Here is a 13,958-nt window from a genome sequence, read left to right on the forward strand (position 1 = left end):
TTTCCTCAAAACAAGACTCAATTCTCCTCTTCATTCCATTTCCAATTCTAGAATTTAAAAGTGCTCTCCTTGAAATAATGCCTTTATAGGTATTGTCTGTTTCTGTTTGATTTTTCCCTTTTAAGGTAGAAATCAACTTTATTTTAGAATATTTTTCTCTTTGGCAAGGTATAACTTACATATCTTAATGGCATAGACCTTAAGTTTCTGTTTAGTAAGTTTTGATAAATATGTGCATCCTTTAAAACCACCTCCTAAGTCAAGATATTAGAAAGAAGCATGTGGGAGCTTTCTGGGGTTGGAACATTTTGTATCTCGATGTGGGTGGTGGTTATAATTAAGGTAAACTCTTCCATTGTCTATCACCATAGGTTAGTTTTGCTTGTTGAACTTCATATACATAGAATTGCAGCCCATGCTCTTTTGTGTCTAGCTTCTTTCGTTCATCATTATGTCTGTAGGATTTTCCATGTTGAAGCATGTATTGGTTGTTTGCTCCTTCTGTTGCTGAGTAGTATTCTATTTTATAGATAGGCTGTTCTCACGTTAATGAACATTTGGGTTGTTTCCAGGTTAAAGCTATTATGAATAACATTGCCATGAATATCCTGTACAGGCTTCGTGGGAGGCATGGCCACTTATTTCTCCTGGGTATAGACCTAAGAGTGAAATTAATCACAGGGACACGTGTTTAATTTTATTAAAAGCGGTCCATTTTGCAACTGGTTATCCTACCTGCCGTTTTTACCTGCATCAGCAGTGTATGGGAATTCCGGTTGTACATCCTTGCCATACCTTGATATTTCAGCCTTTTAATTTCAGAGATCCTCCTGGGTATGAGGTAGTAACTCATTGTGGTTTTAATGTGCGTTTTCCCCATGACTGATGATGAAAGATAAAACCCAAAACGTCAAAAGTTCTTGTCATGTTCTTTGAGCTTATCTGTATTTTTATCATTAACCATTTTAGTGCACATTTGTTTGTGTGATAAAAAAAAAAGCTATTTTTAAAAAGTGAATTAATTCAGATTATTCTGAGTTAAAGCTTCAGTTTTCCTGATTTTCTAACACTAAGTAATATTGGGGATTGACAATGCTTTAGATATAAATGGTTGAGAAAAAATGAGGCCAATCCTGTTTTTGCATTTACTTCTTTGTTTCCCCAAAGAGGATAAAATCCATTCCTATTCATTTATAAATCTCGATATCTGAGGGTAACATCCATATTCACCTTAGTGTAAAAGACCATAACTGGGGGTCAGCCTCTGAGCCAAATCTGGCTGGCTGCCTGTTTTCATCAATAAAGTTTTATTGGAACACAGCCACGTGCATTCCCTTACATATTATTTACTGCTGCCTTCTTGCTAAACAACAGGGTTGAATAGCTGTCACAGAGGCCATACCACCCACAAAGCCTAAAATATTTACTATCTGGCCCTTTAAAGAAAAAGTTTTGCCAACCCTTGCCATGTTCACTCTTAACATTTTCTATTCTAATGCAAACTGGTTATAAGAATTTAGCTCCATGCCAAACACATGTGCAATTTGTAACTGCAGCCTTCATTTCTATCCAAGGTATACTCAGTGGTTACATGCCTTACAGTCCTATCTCAACAGTTCATAAGGGACCTTCTGATTTCAACTCTTGAGTGAAAATTCTTTAACTAGTCCTCTACCATCCTCCAAAATTTAGTCATTTTAGGTACAGGGGACATAAAAAATGTTGGTTCCTGATACAAATGTAACTATGAAGTTGTGTCCTTTAAAAACACATACAGATGAGAATTTAAACATCCAACTGATAACTCTTTTTTTTAGATAAAATAAAAAATGACTAGGAATAAATGAGCTTGATTTTCTTGTCTAGAAATTGCCTCAGAAGGCAGTTCCAGAAGAGGAGAGAGAGAAACGGTGACAGAGTTGGAATAGATAAACTCAGGGTGACTTTTCTTTGAACAGTTATATGTCATATAAAACCTCACTTGTTTATAGCCGCACATGATATATAGTGAAATACTCTAACATTTGAGTCCAGCTCATGACAAACTTACCCTTCACTGATGCCTTGAATAAATTACCAAAAAGGCACTTAGCAAATTCCCTTAAGATAGTACGATGTACTGGCCCATTTTAATGATGGACCTCAAGAAAGAAGTAACTGCCTCTGTTTTGTCACCTGTAACCCAAAAGTCTTCATTTCTACCCTTTTTGCATCTAAGGGAGTTTGTGAAAATAAAATATCAAGAGTATCAAAAAGCTGTGAAAGTGCTTTGAGAAATCAAAATGTGTTAGAAAGAGAAGATATCATTGGAGTTAATTTTATTGACTCAAAGCCTTCAGAGCAAGCTTTGGATCTCCCTCATCAGACCAGGACAGGGCATTACCTTTCTCTGGAAGCCCTCGTCACCCAGGACTTGCTGTCTGCAGAGCACGTCTCTAGAGAAGAAATCTTTGCAATGCATGCTCTTGTCACAGAACTTCCCCGGCCTACTTAGCTTTCAAACTTTGCGCATCTAAAAGATACAACCATCTTTCTTAGAGTTCCTTCCTAGATCTAATTATACAAAACCGGGGGTGCCACGAGCATCACCTCCCATCCAAACTCATCACACACGTTCCTGTTTCGGGGGTGAATCAACATGTGAACTTCGCTGCTGCAGGGAGCTGACAGCTGCTTCTGAGTTATTCCTGGTGCCTCTGACAGTTTCTAGGATATTCTGGGTGAAAAAATAAGATATGAGAATTCACCAGAGCTTTGGTTCTTCTGGCCTGTAATTCATTAATAAATGCAGAAGAGATCTGTGCAGTAGGAAGGAGTATATAGTATCCACCTGAGTCTAGTGTAACAGCAGTCCATTAAAAAGCGCTACACCGAGAACCCAGAATGTGAAACGTGGGGGCCAGCCATGTTCAACCAGCTGGGTGGCCAAGGCAAGTCCCTTAACCTCTCCGGGTACTGTACATCTATAAAACAAGGGCGTTGAGGCAATGATTGGTAAGATCCCTTCCAAACATCACACAATCTGAGACAATAGACAGTAACATCCCTTTAATTAGAGTCGGTAAAACCTCTTCATTGAAAATCATATTTGCTTCCAGGACATAATTACAGTAAAACTTAATTCATACTGTGCTCTGCTCCAAATAGAGAGCGAGCTGTGAAGTGGTTTTTGAACACAGTGTGCCAGGATTGACTTCTCTCGCTGCTTCCTTCTCATATGTCACCTTTTTATGTGGGGATCTCTGAACGCTTTTGTCATGGTGTGCTATAAAACTGTATCACCGGTTTAGAGATGAAATACCTGAGACACAAAGAGGTGAATTACCTTGCTCAAGAAAATACATGAAAACAAAATGCTTCAAGCAGAAGTGGTGGAGAAAAAGACCTGCATGTGTGATAGGAAAGTTAATTAAAGTTGTAATTATGCACTTTACATTTTCTAGAGGATCTCTCATGAACATGTGGGCTTAAAAATCCATCAAATTTGTGCTTTCTATGTCCCTTGCCAGTAAACTGTGGTTGGGAAGAGAGAAACTAAGAGAATGGTCTCAACAGCCTTTCGGTGGGTGTAGGGAGCGGGGCATATGAGAAGGTGACAATATACACCCATCACCCTACCCTGTGTCCCAAGCGCAGACCACTTGTCTCTGGCTTTTCATCCTCAACTCTGAAGTTTCCTTTATTTAGCAGTAAAGTTTCTTCTTTATTATCCCATGAAAATAGAAGGTCGCCAGGGAAAGGTGGCAGGTTAAGTCACCTGACGGGATCTGAGAGGAAGGAAGTGTTGCCTCCTTGTTTGAGAGCACACCTGGAGGTGGAAGGTAGGGAGAAGGAAGACGTGAGGGCAGTTTGCGGGAGGAGCAACGACAGGTAACACTGGAAAGGTCTGGCCCAGATTCAATCAATCATGGCAAGAATTTCATTCTGGAAGCACAGCCCCGGGTAAGGGGAGGTCTGCGGGTCCTCCTAGAGCTGTCAGGTATCTCCATTCCTGAGATGCCCCTGTCCTGCCTTCTTCAAGCACACCCTGGGGTATATTTTGAAACTATATGTTATGGCCCTAGATTCTTGGCTTAAGGTTCTGTCTATAACTTAATGTTATATAGACATATATAACTATATATGTCTTGGCTTAAGGAGACCCAGGCTGGTTCGGGGCATGACCCCCAGTAGACACTGGGTGAGGGACAAATGGACACCTGATTGAATCTAAATGTTCTCCAGTTTTATGGTGCTGTCTAGAAAGTTCTGTGGTCACAAGGGCTTATATTTCACACATGGAAATGTTTGATTTGGTGACAACTATATGTTTATCGTGATCCCACTATGCATTGAAAACTGAATTCAATGTTCAACGCATAGCGTAATCACAGCAAACACATGCCCGAATGTATTGAGAATATCACTGGTTTCCAGTAAGTTTCGTCAATGTGGTCAGAAGCGTTATTTCTTTACATGTATGGAGTTGAGGGATGTCCTTCCAGGCGAATGGTTCTTTGCCCTTGTTTGTACTTGATTTCTGATCTAATGGGGGTAAGAATTACATTCTTACAAATAGACCTTTTCAAATACAGGGTGTGATCATTGTCTCAAGGAAGTGTGGGTAAGTTTTTTGGCAACGTGAATGATATGAGTTATTACCGCCAGGTAATTTGGCAGGAGTCATGCCAGGAAAACAAGGGAGATACTGAAATTCCTGTTTAAAGACTCAGGAACTCAAGATTTATAGCAGTAAAATGACTTGGCAATGTCAATACTAATAAAGGGGTTGTGCTGGAAATAGAACCTGGCTGTGCTGTTTCAAGGGGGTGTGCCTTTATTACCCTTGCAGGCTATTCTTTGAAGAGGGGTTTTCACCAGCTGAACTGAATAAACTACGAATTAGGATTGTCTGAAAGGGACCATGTCTACCCCATACACCATGTCTACCCATATGGTTCCCTCAAAAAAGGCTTAACAAATGTTTCTTTGAAAATGGCAAGCAAGTAGCTTTCCTATTATTTTTGTATTTTAATAAACAGCCCCACTCATACTTTCAGAGCTAAAGAGGAAAAATAACCATAAATCTTCTGTAGCAGTTTTTACAAACTTTTCCTCTTGTGCACGAACCTATTAGTAACATTGCATTATTTTTTTAAATTGGCCATTTTTAGCAATAGTGGAAGGGGGAAGTCACTCATTCCCATTCCTAACGTACTGTTTAAAAACTGCCTCTTTAAAAAGTTGCTGCATTACTTCCTATGGGCAATGCCTAAGGCTGATACACACTGAATTTTCGGTGGGGTTTCACTGCTGTGACCTCGATATACTAGAGGTTGTTCACTGCAGCTGGGAAGGAATTTGTTTAAAAAGTGAAGGAAATTTCTTAACGTATCTAAGAAGCATTTTGAAATCGGAACTGCTGGCTTTGACTCTGCACCATGTGTGGCTGATTCTGAGGCGTTCGAGGTTAGGCAGTTGACCGGCAGTTCTAATGGACGCAGACGTACAACCAAATCACAATGACCTACTTCTGTTACCACAGCACCCAGCATAAATCATCACTGTAAACTCTTTGGAAAATCAGACTGTTCATACAGTCAAGGTCAAGGTGTTGGCCAGAAAAATAAGATCTGAAGGATAATTTAATCAGAACCTTTGCCCATCAGAAATTAGGGTTAGATTTGCAGAGTATCAGCAGCACCCCTGCAACCACCGTCTTCTCCATCTTGGTTAGATTGAAGATGAAGTTCCTAAGTAATTTAGTACAAATCTTTTTTACCTCATAAAAGTTAAGGACTAAAACCACAGACTGACAAGCTCCTTCAAAAACTTTCCCTCCCTCCCTCCATCCCTCACTCCCTCCCTCTCTCTATCCCTCCCTCCCTCCTTCCTTCCTCTCCTTTCTTTTCCTCTGCCTATCCTCTTCTTTCTGTCTCATTTTCTTCATATTTTTTTTTTTTGAGATGGAGTTTCGCTCTTGTTACCCAGGCTGGAGTGCAATGGTGCGATCTCGGCTCACTGCAACCTCCGCCTCCTGGGTTCAGGCAATTCTCCTGCCTCAGCCTCCCGAGTAGCTGGGATTACAGGCACGCGCCACCATGCCCAGCTAAGTGTTGAATTTTTAGTAGAGACAGGGTTTCACCATGTTGACCAGGATGGTCTCGATCTGTTGACCTCGTGATCCACCCGCCTCGGCCTCCCAAAGCGCTGGGATTACAGGCTTGAGCCACCGCACCCAGCCCTTCATATGTTTTTATTTTTATTTTTTACTGTTATTTCTCTCTTAAGATAGAGACTTACTCTGTTGCCCAGGCTGGAGTGCAGTGGCACAGTCTTGGCTCTCTCAGACTCCGCCTCCCAGGTTGAAACCATTCTCCTGCCTCAGCCTCCTGAGTAGCTGAGATTACAGACACACACTACCACACCTGGCTAATTTTTGTATTTTTAGTAGAGACAGGGTTTCATCATGTTGGCCATCATGTTGGAGACGAGTTAGACTGGTCTTGAACTTGTGACCTCAGGTGATCTCCCCCACCCCAGCCTCCCAGAGTGCTGGGATTATAGGCTTGAGCCATCACGCCCGGCCCTTTTCTTTGTATATTTTTAAAAGGTGTTCTTCTCTAACTCTTGGGAATAAAACCGGAAATTATACTTATGTGGAAAATTTCAGTTTACCTCGTAATATTCTAAAGTGTTCTGGCAAAGCTCTTCAAAAGTCCATATGTTCATGGTGTTAAATAGATGAGGGGGAAATAGAACACTCAAAGATCTAGCTCAGAAAGAAAATTCTCAGAATGCCAGGTTATCCTGTTCATTTTGGAGGCAACACGAGACAGGCAGAATGAAAGTGTGCTGTCATTTTGAGGGGAGAGGCAGAGGATGGAAGGGGCAGAGAGAGCTGGTGTGGAAGGAGTGGGGACAGGACGCAGGTTAGGAGGTATTCATGTGACGCCAAATCACCCCTGCCTCCCATGCTCAAAAATAAGCTCCTTGAGGTCAGAATGTTCACCGTCATTGTCTTCAGAGACCCCTTCAGCAATCATAGCTTCAGGCTCATGCCTTCCTGAACTGACACGTTTATTCTTCCATTTCCTGAGCACTCACTATGTAGTCTTTCAACAACCAGTATTTAGCGTATGCTGTTTTAGGTGAAAGTCAGCATTGACAGAAGGATTCCTGACGTCCTGAATTTTACGTTCAGGGTTGGGAGAGGGTCGACAGAGGTGGATAATAAGCAATTTTACATCATACAGAAGATGGTCATCCCTGCTTAGAGCTGTGCTGTATAGTGTGGTAGCCATGTAGATGAAGCATAGCCTCATGGCGCTAAAGGTGTCTATTTTATGGAGGGCGGTCATGGGTGGTGTGTCTGGTAAGGTAACATTTGGGCAGGGACCTGAAGGAGGTGAGCGAATGAGCAGGCAGGTATCAAAGGAAGAGTGTTCCAGGCAGAGGAACAGCAGTTGCAGAGCTCTGGGCTCTATGCTAAGGGTTGAGTGGTAAAGAAAACAGACACAGTCAGGGTTCGTCCTTGTGGCGTTTTCATTTATAGGAAAGGTAGACATTAATCTAGGAAACAAATGCATAATTAAAAACCAAGCTATGATAGAGAATAAGTAGGGGAAGAGGCTTTGGACTGGCTGATGAGGGAAAACCTCATGGAGGAGGTGTGGAGCGTGAGCACGTGTGTGGAGAGAAAAGAGCATTCCAGGTAGGCGAGCAGCATGGGAGAGGGTCCCAGGGCTGCAGTAAGTCTTCTGGGAACCCATATGAAAGAAGATTGCCGGGGCTGGGATATAGAAAGTGTTCCCATGTGTCACTGGAGAGGAAGCCCCACGCTGGTGCTCTTGCAGCCCACTTGAAGGAGTTGGACTTTTCTTCTCAGTGCTATGTAGCTCAATGATAAGTAATAAACACTGAGTGACACGATCACATTTGCAGTTTGAATATACAGACTGCACATTCTACTGTGTGGAGAATAGATTGGGCAAGGTGCTGGGAATGGAAGTGGGTTTTCAGTTAAGTTGTGGCAAAAGATGATGGCTTGGACTCATGGAGTTAAAGAGAAATGAAAAATTCAAAAATGAAGAGAAGTAAATGGATTTTGATAAGTTAGAGATAAAACCAACATGAAATAGCACATAAAAGGTACATGGAGAATGTTAGATGGAGTGGATGGATGAATGGAATGGATAGATGGATGGAGTAGATGGATGGATGGATTGGAGTGGATGGATGAATGGAATGGATAGATGGATGGAGTAGATGGATGGATGGATTGGAGTGGATGGATGGGTGGGTGGATTAATGGCTGATTACTCCTACTCTGGCTTCCAATGCAATTCTAGCAGGTCACTCTCAAAATTTAAAGAGAACAGGGTGATATCTAAGCTGGTACTTAGAGGTGCTCCCCTTCTTCAGATAGATCTTTAGTTTCCCATGATTCCTTACTCGCGATTTTAATGATGGAGTTCTGCTGGTGAAGGTATTATATATATTATTTGCCAATGAGTGTTCTTGCCCGAAAACCTCACTGCTAGTTAAGCATGCAGCTGGAAGCAGGTGTGAGGGGCAGGTGCACGTTTAAGTGTTTGTATGTAATTGCCACTTTATTCAGTGCCAGCAGTGGGAAAGATTGAGTTGCTTACAGCAGTGCTTCTCAAACGGACTCTGTACATCAGTCATCTGGGGATCCTGATAAAATACAGATTCTGAATGGGCAAGTCTGGGATCCTGACATTCTGGATTCCCACCATTTCCCACGTCATGCTGATCCTTCTGGTCTTCAGGCCCTACTTCGAGGAGCAAGGGCTTAGAGCAGTGATCAGCCAGTGGCTAGATGGCAAATATTTTCAGCTCTGCAGGCAACAGTTCCAGAAATGCGCTGTGAGCTGCCTGCTCATGTAAACCCAGCAGCGAGCCCTTGTCTGTGATTCGGTTTCCTCCTTAGGGAAACCTAGCTGGCGAGGCCTGCAACTGAGAAACACCAAAAATGGCAGTGAAAGAGCATTGTGTTTTACAAGTAAACCAATTTCCTTTAGGATAGAGGTCAAAAAAACTGCTTTGAAATTAGTCAGCCATGAGTTCAGTTCCATCTCCAAGTTGCCTGTGAACTGGAGTTTCCTTAAGTACGAAATGGGGCTGAGCTGACCTTGATAGTGTGTTATGGGAGAGGATTAGCTTGTACATGAAGCGTTTAGTCCCAGACCTTCCACGCACAGAATAAATGGAACACAGGGCAACTAGTATACCCTTAGGTTCTCAGGTATAAAGGGTGTTTTGAGGGTAGATGCTCTTGTCATCCCTCTAAGAAACCTAAATGCAGTGATTTCTCCTGAGTGACTAAAACTAACTGTATGTGGTCATCTTTGCCTCTAGGGATTTAAGAGAAAACCAAACAAACAACTCACTGTGTAAACCTCAAAAGAAAAGAAAAGAAAAGCCCTCCCCTCGCCCCCCACAGATTTCTGTGCTGTTTGTTTCTTCACCCCAGTGTCTCCTACTCAATGCATAATGAGTGCTGGTTTTGCTCCAGCGACAAGGCCGTGCACAGAGCCGGGCGGGAGGCCCGTGGGTGAGGCGCTCCGCAAGCCGAGCCAGAGGCTTAGGAAAATGCTTGCCAAGCACTGATGTTTGACTAATTGGTAATGTCTGCAGAGTTGGCACCAAGAGAGAAGAAAGTAAAAGGCTGGTGAATGTTGAGGAAGGCAGACAGACCTGCAGCCAAGCCTTGAGTGCTTGGAGAAAGAGCCTGTCCGACGGGGCGTTCAAGGAAGCCTGTCAGACGGTTTTGAAACGGTGTGCCTAGGTGGCCAGGGTTTGCTTTAGCATTTGCTTTAGCCGGGCAGGATGGCAAGAGACTGAGATGGGAAGATGGGCAAAGACTCAGATGTGTCCTCCTGAGTCCAGACAACTTGGTGCAGAATTGTCCCGTAAGACCTTGTTATGACATTTTAGTGGCGCCACACAAAGGTGCTGGGACAGGGAGATTCCAGCGTGGGCTCCAGTCTGTGTTGGAACCAGTTGTTCTGATTGTTGAACTGAGGTAACTCACTCACCCAGATGTTTCCCTCTGTCGCACTTAGTGTCCTCTGGAGGAGGAGGAGGAGGAGAGGGCGCCCCTCCTGCCATGTTATTCAGCGCTGACCAGTCCAGTGGATAGGACCCAATCAGGTGGGACCTCAAAGCAGCCTCCTTCCCCTTACGTCCTCCTGAGAGATGGAAGGGCCCATTCCTCTCAGGAGCCTCCATATTCCCCATGGTAGGGAGGGTGGAGATGGTCACCTTATGGAAAAAGATTCTTATTTCTCCTCTATTTGCATCTGTCCAGGGGACCACACCACAGAGTCAGTAGCCTGCTGTGTCCACTTTCAGAAGCAGCAACTTTTAAAACAGACATTCTTTGTAAAACAAAAACAAAAAGACTCACCTCCCTGGGAACCCTTCCCAGGACCCGTTCTCGTCTTTTCAAGTCAGCGTCTATTGGGCTTCCCTCCTCCAGCCATGCTGCTCTCGTACATTTTCTCTTGGTCAGAGTGGTCTTTCTGAAACTAACTAACTAACTAACTAACTAAATCATGGATTTGTGGCTCTCTCCTGCTCAGAATTGTTCACTTGTTCAATTTTGAGCAGGAGAGAGCTCAAATGTAACAATCAGATGAGGAGTGACTGGAATATTATTTACAGCTGATTGGAGGATGAGTGGTTACAACAGTTTTGAAAAACAATTTAGTATCATTTAGTAAAGTGAATATACCTAGTGGCGCAGAACAAAATAGAGATATTTCCTAGGTATGTGTATGCGTATGTGTGATGTGTGTGTATAGACCAGCCTGACCAACATGGAGAAACCCCATCCCTACTAAAAGTACAAAAAATTAGCCGGGCATGGCGGCACATGCCTGTAGTCCCAGTATATACCCACGCATCCTAGAAAAAAATGTGTACAAGAATGTTTCTAGCAACGCTATTCAAATCAGCAACAGAATGCATACATAAATTCAAACAATGAAATACTACACAGCAATGAAGTTGTATAGTAGAAAAACATGAATGAGGCCTAGGAGTCATCCTAACATAGGGTCAGCAACAGATGCATATGTTTCTGACAACTAAAACACATATGTTTTTATTTATTTGTGAGTTTCAAAACATGCAAAACAACTTTTTCCTTAATGGATGGAAATGTGATAGAAATCAGAAGGAAAGGCCGGGCGTGGTGGCTCACGCCTGTAATCCCAACACTTTGGGAGGCCGAGGCAGGTGATCACGAGGTCAAGAGATTAAGACCATGCTGGTCAACATGGTGAAACCCCGTCTCTACTAAAAATATAAAAAATTAACTGGGCATGGTGGCACGTGCCTGTAATCCCAGCTTCTCAGGAGGCTGAGGCAGGAGAATTGCCTGAATCCAGGAGGCAGAGGTAGCGGTGAGCCGAGATCGCACCATTGCACTCCAGCCTGGGTAACAAGAGCGAAATTCCGTCTCAAAAAAAAAAAAAAAAAAAAGAAAGAAATCAGAAGGAAACCGAGGAAATGATGAAATGTAGAATGCAGTTACTGCCGAAGGATGAGGGAAGGGGGAGGGCACCCAGAAAATTTTAAAGGAAAATGTGATATGATTTGTATTTAAAGTGTGTGAGAGAATTTCTGGGATGACGGAACTATTCTATATCTTGATCAAAGTAGTTTTTCCGTGACTGTATACATTTGTTAAAACTCATAGAACTGTGTGTCAAAAAGGGTGAATCGCGTAGTATGTGAAGTATAGCTCAGTTGAAAATACCCATGTTATTGAAAAGCGTATGGCAGGCACACAAATGTGTTTATTGTATTGTGATTTTTTTATTCTATATGTATAATTTATATTCTTTTTTTTTTTTCAAATCAAGACACTGGATAAATTTTTATTGAGCCACTTAGTTTACAACATGAGGTAAAAGGAGTTTTCCTTGACCAGTATTTTACATAGCTGTAGGAAGATATTTTAGACTTCAGGGATTCATACGGGATTACATGTCTCAAAAGTTGGGACCGCATTTTGGGAGGCCAAGGGGGGTGGATCACGAGGTCAAGAGATCGAGACCATCCTGGTCAACACGGTGAAACCCCATCTCTACTAAAAATACAAAAAATTACCTGGGCATGGCGGCGCGTGCTTGTAATCCCAGCTACTCAGGAGGCTGAGGCCGGAGAATTGCTTGAACCCGGGAGGCGGAGGTTGCGGTGAGCCGAGATCACGCCATTGCGCTCCAGCCTGAGTAACAAGAGCGAAACTCCGTTAAAAAAAAAAAAAAAGTTGGGACCAAGTAAACAAATTTTATTAACTCTTGAATTTTCCAGTTGACTCTTCCCTTAACAATAGTAACAAGTTCTAACTAGTTATGTAAGTTTCTTCAAGGCCAAGTTTTGTCATTGCCGCTGATATCCTCAGAGCTGAAGCACTGCTATTTCAATCAGTATCCACTAGTTCCACTTTAAAAATGAGTTTTGCATTTGGTGGAGTTTTGGCGTAAGGCCTTCCTTTCTTTCCATAAGCCCATTCTGGTTCAATCTCCAGTCGAGCTTTTTCTCCATTACTCATAGTCAAGAGATCTTCATCCCATCCTCTGATAACTTTGCCTACTCCGACCTTAAAACTTGGCATTTTTCTTCTTCTTTGCACTTGTTTGAATATTAGTATCAGAAACAGTTCCATCTTGTAGTGCTCCTGTCCACCAGCAGTGAACAACATCTCCTTTTTGGGAAAATTGGTTTTATCTCCCTTTTTCAGAACAGATTGTGTATATTTGGTGGCCCCTCATCCGGAGTCTCTTCAGACTTGGTTTCTTTGGGTTTATCTTCATTAAGCTTCACATTTTTTACTTGCTCAGACACTTTACTTAAATACTTTCAGTACCTTAAAACGCTTAGTTTCAAAAAGATGGCTATAGGCTGTAGCCAAGTGGTCCTTGTTAGCAGTCTTGGCCACATTTTCAATGTTTCCTAATGATTTATGTTCTGCAAGAAACGAATCTGAACCGTGGTCCTGCAGAAACTTGATAATGTCCTTCTTGGGCAGCTGCTCACTGCGCAGCTGCTCCACGGTCCAGCCCGCTATGGAACAGCCGCTGCCACCTTCCCCCACTGCCTCTTTTTGAGTATACAATGTACTCAAAAAGTGATTTTTAAAACCCTTCAGTGGCTTGCCATTTTCTCGGATTAGGGTCAGATTTTCTTTTTCTTGTTCTTTTTTTTTTTTCTTTTGAGACAGTGTCTCGCTCTGTCTCCAGACTAGAGTGCAGTGGCGCGATCTCAGCTCACTGCAACCTCCGCCTCCCAGGTTCAAACAATTCTCCTGCTTCAGCTTCCCGAGTAGCTGGGACTACAGGCAGGTGCCATCACCATACCCGGCTGTTTTTTTATATTTTAGTAGAGACAGAGTTTCACCATGTTGTCCAGGATGGTCTCGATCTCCTGACCTTGTGATCTCCCCACCTCGGCCTCCCAAAGTGCTGGGATTACAGGTGTGAGCCACCACGCGCGGCTGGATCAGGTTGTTTATGTGGCCCGTGTTGCCCTTTACGTCCTGGCCCCTGCTGGCCTCCATTCCGTGAGCAACCCTCGGACCCATGGCTGCCTCTCCCCTTCTTGTCTCAGCGCTGACCTTGCTGGATCGCAGTGGTGTGTGGGCTTCTCTGTGTCCCATTAGGCTGCCTGAGTGTTATCTACCCCTTCTGTCTCCTGGGTCTAGCACACCATAGGAGTTCAGAAAGATTTGTGCAGGTTTGTCCAGATATGCAGGGATCCCCTTTGATTCTGTAGGGGGGGAAATGGGAAGAAATTGATAAAAGATGGAGAGTCCACAGGGTGGTAATTATTTCAAACTTGGCCAGTTCTACAGGCCAAGGGTTTGGTAGATTCCTGTTGCTGTGGTAACAAATTACCACAAATGTAGTGACTTGAACTAACACAAGCTTATTATCTTGTAGTTCCAG

At 43.1% G+C, this 13,958-nt stretch overlaps 1 protein-coding gene and 1 pseudogene across 9 annotated transcripts in view; one reads left to right on the top strand and one right to left on the bottom strand.

Moving 5' to 3' along the window:
- Positions 1-13,958, top strand: part of RARB (retinoic acid receptor beta) — a 782,655-nt gene that overhangs the window by 697,800 nt on the left and 70,897 nt on the right. The gene's annotated exons all lie outside the window — the stretch shown is intronic.
- LOC144580038 (peptidyl-prolyl cis-trans isomerase FKBP3 pseudogene) lies at positions 12,434-13,594 on the bottom strand (annotated as a pseudogene).

This window comes from Callithrix jacchus, chromosome 17 (genome assembly GCF_049354715.1).
Source record: "Callithrix jacchus isolate 240 chromosome 17, calJac240_pri, whole genome shotgun sequence".
NCBI lineage: Eukaryota > Metazoa > Chordata > Mammalia > Primates > Cebidae > Callithrix > Callithrix jacchus.